Source organism: Rattus norvegicus, chromosome 2 (genome assembly GCF_036323735.1).
Source record: "Rattus norvegicus strain BN/NHsdMcwi chromosome 2, GRCr8, whole genome shotgun sequence".
In the NCBI taxonomy this organism is placed as follows: Eukaryota; Metazoa; Chordata; class Mammalia; order Rodentia; family Muridae; genus Rattus; species Rattus norvegicus.
This window is the reverse complement of record NC_086020.1, coordinates 67,369,074-67,386,078: the sequence shown is the minus strand read 5'-3', so window position 1 is coordinate 67,386,078 and position 17,005 is coordinate 67,369,074. Positions and strand designations below refer to the sequence as shown.

The window sequence follows — 17,005 nt, the reverse complement described above, 5'->3', positions numbered from 1 at the left end:
GCTGACGTGTGATGACATTGTTCCAAATAATAATCTCATCTGAAACTTGGTGTCTGGGTTAGGGACAAAGAAGTTGAGAACCTCCCTACTGACCCTAGAGGTTCAACTCTACTGGGCCTCTCACTTTTCACATGATCTAACCAACCTAATTGCTCTGTCACCCATATGTATGTGCAACTGGGCTTGTTTCTTGTTCTTAGACCCTGAATCAGTTTTTAACCTTCCAGCTATTCTCTGAAGATTTTTCTCAAACTCTTACTCTGGTGGCTAGAGTAGTAACTCTCTATCAATCAGTGGTCTTTTATGATCTTATGGATAAAGATTTATCATTTTACTTCTTAAACCTCTTAAATATTACTATAGCCTCTTTAACTTATATTATTCTGTAATCTCTCTCTCTCTCTGTTTGTGTGTGTGTGCATGTGTGTGTGTGTGTGTGTGCGTGTGTAAGAGAGAGGGGGGAGAGTGTGTGTGTGTGTGCATGTGTATGAAGAATGTAAGAGAAATGCATTTCATACTACGTGTCATGTGATAGGAAAAATAATATTAATCGTTTAGATTAGAATAGAAAAGCTTCATTCATCTAGACCAAGTTAACGAGATAGGTAATATTATCTAACAAATTGATGTAGTGAAACCAGAACCTTGTGAGTTTACTGCTTTTCAATAAATTTTAACATTGTAGAAGGAAATAAATGTGTCTGTAGGGAAAGACTTTGATTTCCTAATTGGTTCTTGATTGTATCAATAAATGAGTCAGAAGTCAATCTCTGGGCAAAGGTAAAAAGGTGGGACTTCTGGGATGCAGGAGGAAGAGAGGAGGTGGAGAGAGGTGGTGAAGCAAAGGAAACAGCAGTCATGTAGGTATCGGGGCACCAATAGTTTATAGCCTCCATAGGCAATGGAGACTAAGGAGGATGGGGTAGGATATTTTTCGCTCAGCCATTGAGTTTTATCTAGCTAGTTTAAAATTAAGGATGCCTGGTTTGTTTGTTTGTGTGTGTGTGTGTGTGTGTGTGTGTGTGTGTGTGTGTGTGTGTGTGTGTTTGGCAACTAACGTGGGCAGGAGAAAAAGCACAGCCAGGCACATTGGTTGCTTGGCAGAGCTAACTGTGGGGTTGCTGACTCAGGGAGAGCAATCACAGCTTAAGACATTCATGAGAAAAGCATTAGACCAGGAGGCTTGGCAGAACTGACTGAGACTGGGGCAGTCTGGCAAAGCTAGCATCGGGGCTGAGTAAGATGGATGTTGCTGGTGACTGATATCAGAGTTAAGTCCAGAGTGTGACACCAAGGAAGGAGATAGCATGTTTTAAAAATTACACACGGATGATCAAAATGTGAATGCTTCACTCCTTCTTTAAAAGGGGAACAAGAATACCCTTGGCAGGGAATAGAGAGGCAAAGATTAAAACAGACACAGAAGGAACACCCATTCATAGCCTGCCCCACATGTGGCCCATACATATACAGCCACCCAATTAGACAAGATGGATGAAGCAAAGAAGTGCAGACCGACAGGAGCCGGATGTAGATCGCTCCTGAGATACACAGCCAGAATACAGCAAATACAGAGGCGAATGCCAGCAGCAAACCACTGAACTGAGAATAGGACCCCCGTTGAAGGAATCAGAGAAAGAACTGGAAGAGCTCGAAGGGGCTCAAGACCCCATATGAACAACAATGCCAAGCAACCAGAGCTTCCAGGGACTAAGCCACTACCTAAAGACTATACATGGACTGACCCTGGACTCTGACCTCATAGGTAGCAATGAATATCCTAGTAAGAGCACCAGTGGAAGGGGAAGCCCTGGGTCCTGCTAAGACTGAACCCCCAGTGAACGTGATTGTTGGGGGGAGGGCGGCAATGGAGGGAGGATGGGGAGGGGAACACCCATAAAGGAGGGGAGGAGGAGGGATTAGGGGGATGTTTGCCCGGAAACCAGGAAAGGGAATAACACTCGAAATGTATGTAAGAAATACTCAAGTTAATAAAAAAAAAATTACACACAGCAGATGGTGCCCTACATGGGAGCATAGTGTTCACACAACACTCCATGAGAGCAAGGCCAGGTGCAGTTAATGCAGAATTGGGCACAAATGGCTGAGAAAAACATCTGGAAATGTGGGTGAGGTGCACTGAGTCCTTTTGCATCCCTCCATGTTTAAGGAGATGTCAGAGTTCACAGAGCTGCTTCTGATGCCCACTTGCAAGCAGAAATAGATGATCTGTTGAAGTCAAAGATGCTTTTGTTCATACCATGCTATAATGGTGTGGTGAGCAACAGTCTAATGAATGTATATGAAAATGAAAAATACTGAAAGTAGCAGGGTGTCTAGAAAAGTATAAAGAGAAGGTAGTAGAAATATAGTATATGTACCATGGACGCATAACATGTGTTATTCTCAGGGAGGTGTAGACCAACAAATGGGGGCAGGAGACCTGGGTGAGACAATAAAGGAAAGAGATGGATAAGAATAATATATTTATGCAAATATCATAAGAATACCTTATTCTTACCACACTCCCTATGGCAAGTTTTAAAATCAAAGACAAAAGACTTTTATTATGTTATCATTATTATTCATCACAATGCATTAGTATTTATAAGAATTAAGTGTCTTAAAGTTCTATGAAATTATGTTCTTTGCATATGATTGTTGAGTTAGTAAATCAATTTAAAAATAACACTGACACATAGTACATAATTAACTTGGGACAAAATTACTATTTTATCCATCATTAAATAAGTATAAATATAATCTTTCATACATAGTGAAATAATAGCTGTGTTTATGTATTTAACTTGTATACAACAAATTTTCATAAAAATAATAAAAACTGGGTTGGGGATTTAGCTCAGTGGTACAGCGCTTGCCTAGCAAGCACAAGGCCTTGGGTTAGGTCCCCAATTCCAAAAAAAAAGAAAATAAAAAAAAATAATAATAAAGACTGTTTTATCATTTATTAGGATATATTCTCCTCTATTACAGTGCACATTTATTAAAAGATAGTAGATGAAGTGTTCCTTTGCAAAACTTAATAACATTTTCTCAAGTTAAACTAAAAATATACAGAATGTCTTCTGTATTGGTTTAAACTTTTCCCTTTTCTTCTTTAGATGCTGCAGATCTCTACTTCATTGAGAATTTTATCTGGCTGTATTTTGATACTGTAGTACTTACAGGATAAATTGAGGTTACCTTTTGGAGAGTTCTTAATCTCATTAATAAAATAAGAAGAAAAGGATTCAAAAGAAAATTTTGAAACAGGTGTCTTACAGTTTAAGAAGGAAAAAAAAAAGCAAGAAAACTCTATTCCAAAGTAGGTTCCAGGAAAGGAAAATAACGAAGAGAGAAAATATGGCCGCTGTGGTGAAGATTGACAAACAACTACATGGTAAAGAGAGAGATATGCTGGCTTTAGAGAAACTATGCAAACGGAGACTACTGTGGAAAATATGCTTACTCTTTGGCTAGCACCTGAAAAGTGGGTGCAGAAAAGAAATATATAAAGTTCCTAGTCTTATCTCAGAAAAGTTGGCATGCTTCATACTGGAGGATGCCAAGTGATGTAGTTGGAAGCAGCATTGTGATTCTGAACTAAGAGGCTTCTGGTGAGGAAAAATGCATTACCTCCTTAAGAGATAACTCATCTTTCCTAGCACCTTTAAGGGTAGATTGCAATGTCTCTACCATGAACGAGAAGTAGATAGAAACACCTCAGATAGCATTATCACTTTATATGGCAGGTCTCCAAAAAATGAAAATCTGATATTAACATTTATATTTTAATAGGGAGTATTAGGGATCCCATACTTCAAATACATGCATGCATGCATGCACGCTTACATACATACATACATACATACATACATACATACATACATACATACATACGTACGTACGCAAGTTTAGAAGAATGACGATGGTATATTTATCTTCTGAGCATGGCTTCTTTTGTCGAAAGTAATTATTTTTCTTTTGTGTACAATTTTTTTTGTCTGCAGAAATTATAATTTCACTTTTCTTGTCAAATGTAAAATATTCCATTATGTATGACACAAAATTAAATTCCAGGTAGGAAAGACAGCCCTCACTGCAATGAGTTTCTTTATAATGAATAAATTTCCATTTGGTCAGAGAGTTGGAGGACTGACAAAAGCCACAGAGAAAACATCCAAGGTCAAGAGTCACATGGCTTTCTTAGAGGGGAGGATAGGTGGTAATTGTGTCTTTTCCCTACTGGCTGTAGGTTCACCTCACAATCTTTTGCAATTTTCTAATTTTTAAAAATCAGCACAAAGAAAGTAAAGGGAAGCAGGTAGATATAACTCACTACAGAAGTCTCTCAGTAGTCAAATAAATTCTGAGAATTCATCAGGACCCTGTGTAAACAAGTTTTCTAGGTGGAAGGGATTAACCATATGCTTAAATCTTCATGCTCACCACTAGAGCTGGAAAAGAAGGGCTCCCAAAGTACTTTAAATTCATATTTCTTTGACAAATAATGTTATCTTCTCACTTTAAAATATTTAGAGGCAAAACCTGTGCTTCTTTATGTGAGAATAGTCTCTGCAATACATTAGCCTTTTTAATGACTCAATGTTGTATTTTTTTAAGCTTTATTTTATATAATATCAGTATATAGTAAGTATTGTCTAATACCCAATTAGCAGAGAATCTGTCACATTCTGTGTCCATTCTCCTCACTGGCATTGTTTTAATTCCTATTATTTTTGCTATATATTTTATTTTTTGAATTGGATAATTTTATTTACATTTCAAATGATATCCCCTTTCTGGGTTTCAAGTCCATAAGCCCCCTATCCCCTCCCTTCCCCCTTTTTCTATGAGGGTTTTCCTCCACTGATCCACCCACCCCTTTCTGCCTCCACGCCATGATATTCCCTTACACTGGGGGATTGAGAAATTTCACTTAATTCTATTTGTCTGTTCTTTAGGCTATTCCTGTATTAGTAGAGGATTATTCTGAAAGTACTTGCCTATGCCAATCCCTGCTTGTTCTCCGGCAGTTAAATTATTGGATCTCATGATCTAAGTCTTTGTTCAATGTTAGAGATATGAATATAATTTCATTTTTCTATTCATTTTTCTATCTAGCTTGCCAAGCACAGTGTGTTTATAAGAATCTTCATATATTTGTTCTCTTATGCATTTTTTTATTCTTCGATGAAAAATTGGTATCTATGTGTTTACATTCAGCATCCTCAGTTTGCTATGTGTCTTTCTTAATAGCACAACCATGCTAGTCAGTACATACTATTGTTCTGTAGTGTAATTAAGAGTCAGAAATTGAACTGCCTGGGTTGGGGATTTAGCTCAGTGGTAGAGCACTTGCCTAGGAAGCGCAAGGCCCTGGGTTCAGTCCCCAGCTCCGAAAAAAAGAACAAAAAAAAAAAAAAAAAAGAAATTGAACTGCCTTTGTCAGTGTCTTTCTGCTTATATCTGAAAATTCACTCAGCTTTGATCAATAAATTAAGAAAGAAGTTTTAATTTACTGAAAATATGGCTTAGTTGTTAAGTATGTGACTTATAAGGGTGAGTCCTAAAGTGTAATCCTCACTACAAAAAAATGAAAGAATAATCAAAGGAAAAATAGTATTCTTTGCTTATTATGTGCAATGCATTACACATTTACTAAACAACAACAAAATTAAATGAAAAAGTTTTTTCTTGGTGCTTATATTATCCACATTTTAATTAGCTTTGAATGAATGTGTGAAAATGAATATGAAGAAATAAATGTACACAGTTTATATATGTTAAAATTCTCTGCAAAACTTTCAGTAATTCACAACCTTAAACAGTTAAAAAAATAATTCATCAAGAATACAGATAGAGGAAAAAAATAACATTAATACCCTTGTAGCTTTTGAGTTTCGAGCCTGTGGATTAGATGAATTTTAAACCTAGAGTTGATCTAGGATACATATTTCCAGCACTCAGCTGACAGATCTCTTTTAGGTCAGGGCCAGCATCATTAACATAGTGAGTTCTATGACTGTCAAGATGACAGAATGCGAACTTGCCTCAAAAACAAACGAATGAGTTAAACTACTGTACAGTTTATACTTGCAAACCGCTTTCACCATTAGAAATTAACTTCATATATTTTTGTTATTTTATTTTATCTTGCTAAGGCAAATGATATGCTTTATGCCGGTACTTGATCAATCTGTGTCAGGAATTTTAAGAGAACTAGCTCTCCTAGAATGTATCACACTGGGATCTTTAAATGAAGCATTCATTCCTTACATGATTTACATTCCACTCAAAGTTGTCAGACTCCTATTAATGTTAAACAATTTAAGAACACTGCTAACAACTCTTATTTCATTTTAACTCATCAACTAGACATGGACTGTTCTAAATAGTATCATCCATTCTCTCAGGCATCACATGGTTTCACTGTATCAGAAATAAATGATTCTAATGACTTGCAATGATTTATCATCTAGACGATGAATAAATCTATACTTTCTATTATTAATCTCATTACTTTTCTACATGACTTGACATTATAAATTATCCTCAAAAGAAAAATGTTTTGCTCATTTTTCTTTGGTGTAATGTAGTAAGGTGTAATTCCCACACGTGGAAAAATATTTGCATCCCACATTATCATTAAATGATTTTTCTTGAAATTAATTTCATTTTTATGTTAGCTATACATTACACAATTGTGCACATTATGAATCTAAACGGAGTTGTGTTTCAGGTGCTATAGATATTTAATATACAACTTAAGAAAAGATTAAATCTTTGTATGAGATAAGAACAATTTGCATGAGGAAAAATTGCAAGTGATAGAGTAAATATTATGAACTTATATAAATGTATACATAATGAGATATAACAATTTCTGTAACTAATAAAAACAAGAAGTCAATAAATTATATTATAGATTTTTGAATTGTTTAATTATATATGATATATTCTGCAAAGGAAACAAAAATAATTAAATTCTAAAATATATTCCTTACATTAATTGCAATTTTAATCTTGTGTTCAAAACAATCTTACAGAAAGTATCACTTAAACATTATTTTCTGTTTTCATCTTTAAGAATCTCTTTATAGCAGACCTCCATAGTCTCTCTCAAGACCTCAAGTGTGAATCACCATCCCCCAGTATAGTTAATATATCTCTCAATTTTAAAACTACACTAGCATTAGAGATCATTATAAAATATATATCCCTTGTATCTAACCATACTTGTTTATTACCAGTTGTTATGTCTTCGTTTTCATTTCCGATTCTGCTAATATACTAACTCTGTGTCCTTTAGTTAGTTTGGCTAGTGGTTTAGCAATCTTATTGATTTCCTCAAAGAACCAGTGTTTGGTTTTGTTGATATTTTGTGTCATTCTCTTTATTTCTAATTGGTTGATTTCTGCACCTAGCTTGATTATTTCTTGCCCTCTTCTCCTTGTGGTTGAGTGTGCTTTTTCTCCTTCTAGAAATCTCAGGTGTGCTGTTGGGTTGCTAGTGTAAGATCCCTCCAATTATGAGGGCAGTTAATATTATGAATTTTCCTCTTAGCAATCCTTTCATTTTGTCCCATTAGTTTGGGTATGTTGTGTCTTTATTCTCATTGTATTCTAGAAAGTCTTTTATTTCTTTCTGTATCTCTTCCCTGACTAAGTTATTATTGATTAGAGAATTGTTCAATTTTCTCGAGTATGTGTGCTTTCTGAACACAATGCAGAGGTTTATTTCAATCTTCATGTATCTGTTCAAGCTTGTTCTGTGACTGGTCATATGGCCAATTTTGGAGAATACACCATGAGGTGCTGAGACAAAGGTATATTCTTTTGTTTCAGGATGTAATGTTCTGTAAATATCTGCTAAATCCATTTGGGTCAGAGTTTCTACTAACTCATTGTGTCTTTGTTTATTTTCTGTTTCAATGATTTGTCTATTAGTGAGATGGTGTTGAATCATCCCGTTATTATTGTGTGGGGTTCAAGGTATGCTTCGAGCTTTAGTAACATTTACTTTATGAATGATGTTTCCCTTGCATTTGGGGCATAGATATTCAAAATTGATATTTCTCTTGGTAGATTTACCTTTAATGAATATGATAACTTTTAGTTGAAAGTCTGCATTATTGGATATTAAAATGGCAACTTCTGCTTGTTTCTTGGAACAACTTGTGTGGAAGAATTTTTTCCAACGTTTTACTCTGATGTGGAGTCTGCCTTTGTCAAGGAAGTTTCCTGCCTGCAGCAAAAGGCTGGGTCCTTCTTGCATATCCAGTCCATTACCTTATTACTCTTTATTGGGGAATTGATTCCATTGATACTGAGAGATATTAAATGCAAATGAATGTTAGTTTCTGTAATGTTTGTTGTTGTAGGTGGCATTATGTATATGTGACTCTTTCCTTTTGTTATTGTTGAGATGATTAATTTCTTGTTTTTACCCCCCTTTGGTACCTTGTTTTGGTACCCCCCTTCTTGTGTTGGAATTTTCCATCTAGAATCCTCTGTAGGGCTGGATGGTAGATAAATATTATTTAAGTTTGATCTTGTCCTGGAATATTTTGTTTTCTCTGTCCATGATGATTCAGAGTTTTGCATAGTTTACTAGCCTGGAAAAATGTTTGTGTTTGTGTTCTCTCTCTCTCTCTGTCTCTCTCTCTCTCTGTCTGTCTGTCTGTCTCTCTCTGTCTCTCTCTCTGTCTCTCTCTCTGTCTCTCTCTCTCTCTGTGTCTCTCTCTCTGTCTCTCTCTCTCTCTCTGACATTTTTTGGGTATTTTGAATGTAAACTTCAAATGTTATCCCCTTTCCCAGTTTTACCTCCAGAAACCCTATATCTCCTCCTGTTTCTATGAGGGTGCTTCCCCACCCATCCACCTACTCACTCCTACCTCCCAACCCTGACATTCCCCTACAATGGGGCTTCGAGCCTTGACAGGAACAACTGCCTCTCTTCCCACTGATGTCCGACAGGGCCATCCTGGTGTTTTTTTGGGATAGTGGTTTAGTTCTTGGGAGCTTTGGGGTTCTGATTGGTTGACATTGTTTTTCTTTTATGGGGTTTCAAACCCTGTCAGCTCCTTCAGTCCTTTCTCTAACTCCTTAATTAGGGACCCTGTTCTCAGTTCAATTCCTGGCTGCAAACATCTGCCTCTGTATTTGTCTGCCTCTGGCAGAGCCTCTCAAGAGACAGCTATATCAGGCCCCTTTTACCATGCACTTCTTGGCATTTTCAATTTTGTGTATACTTGGCCATTTCCTTACAGGTTTTAGTATTCTTTCTTGTTCTGTGATTTTAGTATATTGATTATTATTTACAAGGGGATTTTCTTTCCTGGTCCAATCTATTTGTTGTTCTATGGGCTTCTTATACATTTATGGCCACTTCTTTCTTTAGGTTGGGGAAGTTCTCCTCTATGATTTTATTGAAGTCATTATCTGGTCCTTTGAGCTGGGAATCTTCACTTTTTCTCTATTCCTATTAACTTCAGGTTTGTTGCTTTCATTGTGTCCTGGATTTCCTGGATGTTTTGGGTTAGGTGTTTTTTTTATATGTTTTGTATTTTCTTTGACTATTTCTTCAATATCTTCTAAGGTATCTTCTAATCCTGAGATTCTCTCTTCTATCTCTTATATTTGTTTTTGATGTTTGCATCTGCAGCTCCTGACCCCTTTCCTAGGTTTTCCATTTCTAGGGTTACCTCCATTTGTGATTTCTTTATGGTTTCTACTTCCATTTTTAGGTATTGTACTTCTTTGTTCAAATTCTTCACCTGTTTGACACTGTTTTCCTGTGTTTCTTTGGAGGATTTGTTTCCTCTTTAATGGATTCTGCCTGTTTGACTGTGTTTTCCTATACTTCTACCAGTGAGTTACTTATATCCTCCTTAAATGTCTCTGTCTTCTACATGAGATTATATTTTAGGTCACAATCATGTTTTTTAGGTGTGCTGGGATATCCAAGGCGTACTGTTGTGGAAGAACTAAGATCTGATGGTGCTGAAGTATCTTGTCTTATCTTGCTCATGTTATTGAGCTTGCTTTTTGCCATCTGCTCATCTCTGATATTAAGTGGCCTGGGCTTCTCCATCTGGAATCTGCCTCCTGTGTCCTTGATTGCAGAAAATCCCCTGAGAGACCTGTGTTCCTGGCTGCAAGAGATCTCCTAGGAGATCTGTAGACTCTGAACTGTTGAGAGGGGCAGATATGCTGATCAGCCATTGAAGAGGTCCAGACCTGAAGGGAGATTGAGTTCTCATGGACTGGAGTGGTCCAGCATCTTTTGGGCCCCTTGGAGATCACAAGTGTTGTGGTTATTTAGGGTGTTTTCCTACCTGTTGCCCTGGCTACAGCAGATCACCTAGAAGTCTGGTAAACTGTGGTGTGTTTAGAGGGGCAGACTTGCCAATCCGCCATGGCACAGATGCATTCCAGAAGGGCTTGTGTTTCTTCTTTTGAGAAGTTTTTACAAAGGTCTACACATACATTTTTACTTTGGGTAATGTATTCTTGATATTCAGTGTTACATATTTTATATACAGACTGTCAGATGCATAATTGGCCAAGACATTCCCCATTCTCTAGGCTGCCACAATCCTTGAATGATGGTGCTCTCTGCCAAACAGAATCCTTTCAGCTTTGTGAAGCACTGTGTATTAATTGTTGGTCATAATTCTTGTGCTTTCAGTATCCTATTCAGAAAAGAAATTCTTGAGTCATTGAATTCAAAATCATTTCTCACATTCTCGTCTATTTGATTCAGGGTATCTGGTGGTATGTAGAGTGCAGGAATTGATAAATTGTCTTTTCAGGGTGATATGTATGGATATATTTACTTTTACATGCAGCTATTCAGTTTGACCAGCATTATTTACTAGATATGCTGCCTTTTATCAAGACATTTTTGGTTTATTTGTCAAAAAATAATGCATGTAGAATTATTACTGGGAGCTCAATTAAATTGTATTGATCAACATGTCAGTTCTTGTGGCTTTTTATAAAACTGTTAGAACTCTATTACACCTTGAAATATGGCTGGGATCATGGTGTCTCTAGAAATTAATTTTTAATGTAGGGATATTTTAGCCATCTGCTTTTTGTTTGTTGGTTCTTAGGGTGTTTATTTTGTTTTGTGTTTGAGTGTCTGTGTGTTTATTTTCAAATAACACTGAAGATTTTTTCAATTGCTGTATACAGTCATTCAAAACACTTGTAGACATTCAAAGAAGATCTAATACCAGCACCCCTCCAATTTTTCTGTGAAATAGCGAGTGTTTCCATATTATTTTTATTAGGCCACTATTGTAGAGGCCAAACTAAAAAGAAAAGAGAATTATATGCAAACATTTACTATGAACAAAAGTACAATTCTTAACAAAATACATCCAGTGAAAAAGATAATTCACAAAGATCAGTTCATTTCATCCTAGAATTCAGGGATGGTTCAATGTAAGTAAATCAATAAATGCAATCTACCAGAAAAACATACTGAAACACAAAAACCTGTTGATCCTGGTCACCTCATTATATGCAAAAATTCTTGACCAAACCAGCCTCAACTTAAACAAAAAGGAATATATAGCTTTACCACAATTGATTTAAAACAAACAGATATAAACTCAAAGCATATTCACCGAAAGCATGAACAATGAGAGAATTTGAGCTATAAAAAAACCTGAAGAATATACCAATATAAAATAAAGATGTCCAAGGACTTTCATTTTCAAAAGATATAATTTTATATATTAAAGACTATAAAGAATTCACCAGAAAATATCTATTCTGTAGTTATAAATTCTTGCAGCAAGTAGCAAGATACCAAATTAACACACAAAAATCAGTAGCTTTACTCTATATAACAGACAAACATACTAATATCATAGAAACTTTAACATATTGATGAAAAATGTAATCAAGACTGCAGAAGATGGAATAAATACTCATTGTATTTTTAGCATCCTCATATGAACAATACATTCAAATATGGTATTTAAATGTTCAAATAGTGGGTAAGCATAGAGAGATACGTAGAACTGTGGAGAACATAAAATACTGTCATGTATCCCATCAAAATTTCTTTACATTATTCTCTTTTTCCCATTATTCAATCATGCCCAAGACGAAATAGAAATCTATTTATAGTTCACAGAAATGTGACACATGAATATGATTTTGAAACACTTATATTGTTTCATTAGTCTGTAGGAAAGAATTATAGACAAAGGGTGTATCTAAGTCTTCTCTGTGATAATTTCCTTTCAACAGGCCTTCAGAAGTTTATAAAATCCAGGCCGACAATATTGACATGTTCCACATGTAGTTGTGGATGTCTGAAATATTCTTTGCTATGTATTGCTGATGATATTAATATTGTACTTTAGATATATTTCAATCACATGTGTGCATACCAGTGTGTTCGTGTGTGTGTGTGTGTGTGTGTATGTGTGTGTGTGTATGTGTGTGTGTGTGTGTGTGTGTGTGTGTGTGTGTGTGTATGTGTTGACATCTCTATATATGTGGTCATTAAAATTATTTTCTTTTATTTTATTCCAGTAAATAATTTTGCAATACTTCCCCCTAAAAATGTATTGCTACGTGTGTATCACTACAAATCAAGTGTGCAATGTTTGCTAGGTTAAAACACCAATATACCTACCTAAACCCCCCAAAATCATATGGCAGAAAATGACAGTAAACAAGAAGTGAAGAATTAAAGGGGGAATATTACCAGGAATTTTTTTCAGGTTAAACTAAACTGCTTTTTGTGATTACTAAGTTACATGCCTTACAATTCCTCGTTTACAAAGAAGGAAACCCGTATACATGATCTCTTTTAACATTTTGATTTTTCTTAAAGGTTCTCTAAAAGGAAGTGGATTAATTATAACAATCAAACTTTTACATCTTGTGTGTTATCAAACCCCAGATAATGTATAGGGTTTGGAAAAAGAAAATAAAAGATGTATGCTAATTCATGAAATTCCATTCAAAAGCTACTAATTCAAACAACTGTGCTTAGAATTTATGATTTAAGGCTTAGCCGCACAACAATCCCAAAACATCTCGAGAGAAGATTGACTGGCTGGGAGGCTGAGTCATTTCATAAATGCTGTTTCGAGGTCTGCTTGTGCTTGCTGAGCACAGTAAATCTGTTCGTTCATGAATAGAAACCTTGTGTCAGACCCACCTCCTTGAATTTTATCCTAAAGTAGTAGACATATTTTTAGCTCCTTATATTACAATATTACATTTAAATAAGTAGCTCTTCTCAAAATATTGTTTCCAGCACTTTTGTCAGTAAAATAAAGAAAATAATATATCACCAAATTTTAGATAACTTATTTAACTATACTATAAATCTATAATGTAAAATATAGAAATATTTTAAATTTCAGCCAGATTGTTTTTATGTATATTTAGAACAATATACACAAAATAATATGGTTTATTTTGTTATAGTAAATTTTGCTTTCCATATGGCTTGTACCAAATTTAGAGATGTTATAAATTTTAAATGGGTATATAATAAAATACTGTTTTTGCATTTATTTTGTAAAATTAGAGTCTAAAATTTAGTACTTGTTAGTTCATTTTTTTATTAAAGTAGCAACTATACACAAAATGCATTATAAACTTGCATATGTATGCAAATATATCCACTTTACTAAAAAAATACAAAATGCCACTACAAATATAAACTTTTTAATATTATTCACATATTGAATATTCAATGAAGACAAGCTTGTAAAGAATTAATGGAATATTGGATTTAAAATTCTTCTACACGTTCTTTTTTTTGAAAATTTTTTCATTAGATATATTTCTTTATTTGTATTTCAAATGTTATTCCTTTTCCCGGTTTCCTGTCCATAAGACCCCATGCCCTCCCCCTCTTCCATATGTGTGTTCCCCTCCATCCACACCCCCGTATCGCCCTCCCCCTCCTGACATTACCCTGCACTGGGAGTCCAACTTTGGCAGGACTAAGGGCTGCCACTGCTGCCCCAACAAGGCTACATATGCAGCTGGAGCCATGGGGTCAGTCCATGTATAGTCTTTGGGTAGTGGTTTTGTTCCTGGAAGCTCTGGTTGGTTGGCATTGTTGTTCTTACAGGGTTGCAAGCCCCTTCACCTCTTTCAATCCTTCCTCTAATTCCCCCAAAGCGGGTCCTGTTCTCAGTTCAGTGGTTTGCTGCTAGCATTGACCTCTGTATTTGACATGCTCTGGATGTACTTCTAGAAATTCTTATCCATGTTTTTTATTATTTAATTTTTTAAATTTACATTTCAAATGTTATCCCCTTTCCTGATTTCCCATCCATAAATCCCCTATCTCTTTTCTTTTCTTTTCTTTTCTTTTTTTTTTTTTTCTTTTCTTCTTTCGGAGCTGGGGACCGAACCCAGGGCTTTGCGCTTACTAGCCAAGCACTCTTCCACTGAGCCAAATCCCCAACCCATAAATCCCCTATCTCATTTCCCCTCCCCCTGCTTCTATGAGGGTATTCACCTACCCAACCACCCACTCACCCCTTCCTTCTACACATTCTAGTCAGCACCTACACTTGCAATTGTAGGTCAGCACAACTTACTCAACCCCATCACAATTCCCAGGAGGGCTGCTCTAACCTGAAACGCACAGCTGAGACCCCTACCCCAATTACCCTGGCTGCTGGGAACCTAGAAGTCCCATAATTTGTTGGATCTGCCATGCCCTGTTTAACCTCCATCCTCTTTCAGGTTTGCACCTTTACCTGCAGTCAAAATCAGAACAACACATTCCATCACACAGCTGGCTCTCTCCCAGGAGACCTCATCCAACTGAAGACACCCAGGTATGTGAAGAGCAGAGACAACCAGATGGCCAAATGCAAGCTCAAGAAAATAATCAACAGAAGCAATATGGCACCACCAGAATCCAGGTCTCCCACTACTACAAGTCTTGAATATCCTAACACACATGAAGAATGAGACAGTGATCTTAAACCCCAACTCATGAAGATAAGAGAGGCCTTTAAAAAGGACATAAATAATTGTCTTAAAGAATTTTCGGAAAACCCAATTAAAAATGTAAAAGCACTTGAAGAAACAGTTAAATCCCTTAAAGAAATACAGGAAAATACAATCATGCGGGCAAAGCAAATGAATAAAATGATCCAAGATATCAAATTAGAAATAGAAGCAATAAAGAAAATACAAAGGGATGTAACCGTTGAGATGGAAAACCTAGGAAAGAGAACAGGAACTGTAGAGAAGGGGAGAGGGGATATGAGGGATGTTTGCAATGAGGAGATCTGGAAAAGGACAGCATTTGATGTAAATAATCTAAAAAAATACTTCTAATTTTTTCCATCAGTACACACTTATATTACTAGATAAGATTTATTTATATGACACTGCTTCTCATGTTAGACTAAATTAGTACCATGTGTACTAAAGTACTGAGCATGGAATTTATATTCATGAGTCTTTGAGATGACTTTTGTCATTGAATATTATATGGTAAGATTCTCTTGCATTTTAAATGTGGACTAGAACATATATGGCAAAATAAGTTGCTATACGTTTCAATTATAAAATACGTCCTATAATATATGAAATAAATGTATGGAAAAACGATTTTCGAGCAGCAAAATAAAAACTAAAATTAAGTTGTTAAAAATCTTTTCTAACATAGTGTATGTCAGAATCCCAGATAAATTTGAGACCACTTGATCGTTTTTCCTTTTGTTCACACATTAGTGCCATCTTGTCAAGAGTAAAGTGGGACCAATGATTTTGTCTCAATAGAAACTGAAAAGATGATGAAATTTTAACCCTCTAGTTATGTTCACTGAGACCATGACAGACTTACATCAGATTCTAACTCTCTCTAGTCTTCCTGTTCTACTAAATTCTTAACTTACAGGATTGTGCACTTTATATGGTGAAAGCCCTTTGCCAGGAGCTGTGAGTCTCTCAAGAGCCTCAGCTTACTTTTAACATAATGCCTTCAATAAATCTACATATTTCAATATTATAAGTGCAAAGAAATATTTTATACCATTCTGCCAGTGAAAATGAAGTACTCCACATAAGAACATTGGAATAATACTCGACATTCAAATATTCTTTATATTTTCCCTTTAGGATTAGCTAAATTCAAAAATAATTTTGAGTGTCTACAAATATTTTCTATTATCCAATTCAATACAAATCATTCCACTTCAATCATTTGTGTTTGGTTATTCCTATTAGTATGCAAAATAGGCATTTTGTGCTCCATTCTTTCACAAGTTATTACAAAATTAGATTAGACAAATTGTTTACCCTAATAGATATAACATTTCCTCCTAAAACCATTTTAGAGACAAAATAAACTATATTAATTTTACCATATAAACCTATTTATTGTATCTGCTAATAACAGATTTAATATGGAATCTCTGTAAAGAAAATGGAACAAGAAATATATGTCTAGGCATAAACTGAAAAAATAAACTGCTAATGGTTTTGAATGTCTTCACCTTATTCATTCACAGTGACAAGAGAAAGTTAGCTTATATTACTTATATTATCTGCAAGTGTTCAATTCCATTGGTTTTCTATGAGCATGTTGTCATGGCAACATCTCTGTGGACCTACCAACCCATTATTTCATTAAAATGGTGCCCCAGAAAAGTTTTGAAATAGGTTTACTCTTGACAGCTCATTAAACTGGTAACTTTTAGGTGAAGAGTGTATTGGGATGTCTGAGGAAATATTACTCTTTACAAGTGCAAAAATGCCCAGAGTTTATTTAAAGAAAAATAAAAGTCTTCCAAACTATTCATGCTCCAGATATCAGTTGTTGAGAAGTGCAATTAGTCACTTGTATAAATTTTCTGTTTTGTTTACTGACCATACTGTTCTAAAAGATAGGAAATCTTTCTCTTAAAGTTAATGGTGGCATTTATTTTACCCCACTGGTGGTAACATTCAAATTGTATTCTGTAACATCTGAATTTTTACATTGCAATGTAAAA

At 35.4% G+C, this 17,005-nt stretch overlaps 1 long non-coding RNA gene across 5 annotated transcripts in view; it reads right to left on the bottom strand.

Annotated features, from left to right (window-relative positions):
- LOC102552232 (uncharacterized) overlaps nucleotides 1–17,005 on the bottom strand; it is a 212,956-nt gene that overhangs the window by 160,548 nt on the left and 35,403 nt on the right. Inside the window, exon 2 of one of the 5 annotated variants that reach the window (XR_010064138.1) lies at nucleotides 7,394–10,696. The exons of the other annotated variants lie outside the window; for them this stretch is intronic. This is a non-coding gene — a long non-coding RNA (uncharacterized LOC102552232). Of the gene's footprint in view, nucleotides 1–7,393; nucleotides 10,697–17,005 lie in introns of those variants that run through there. 5 annotated transcript variants of the gene reach the window in all.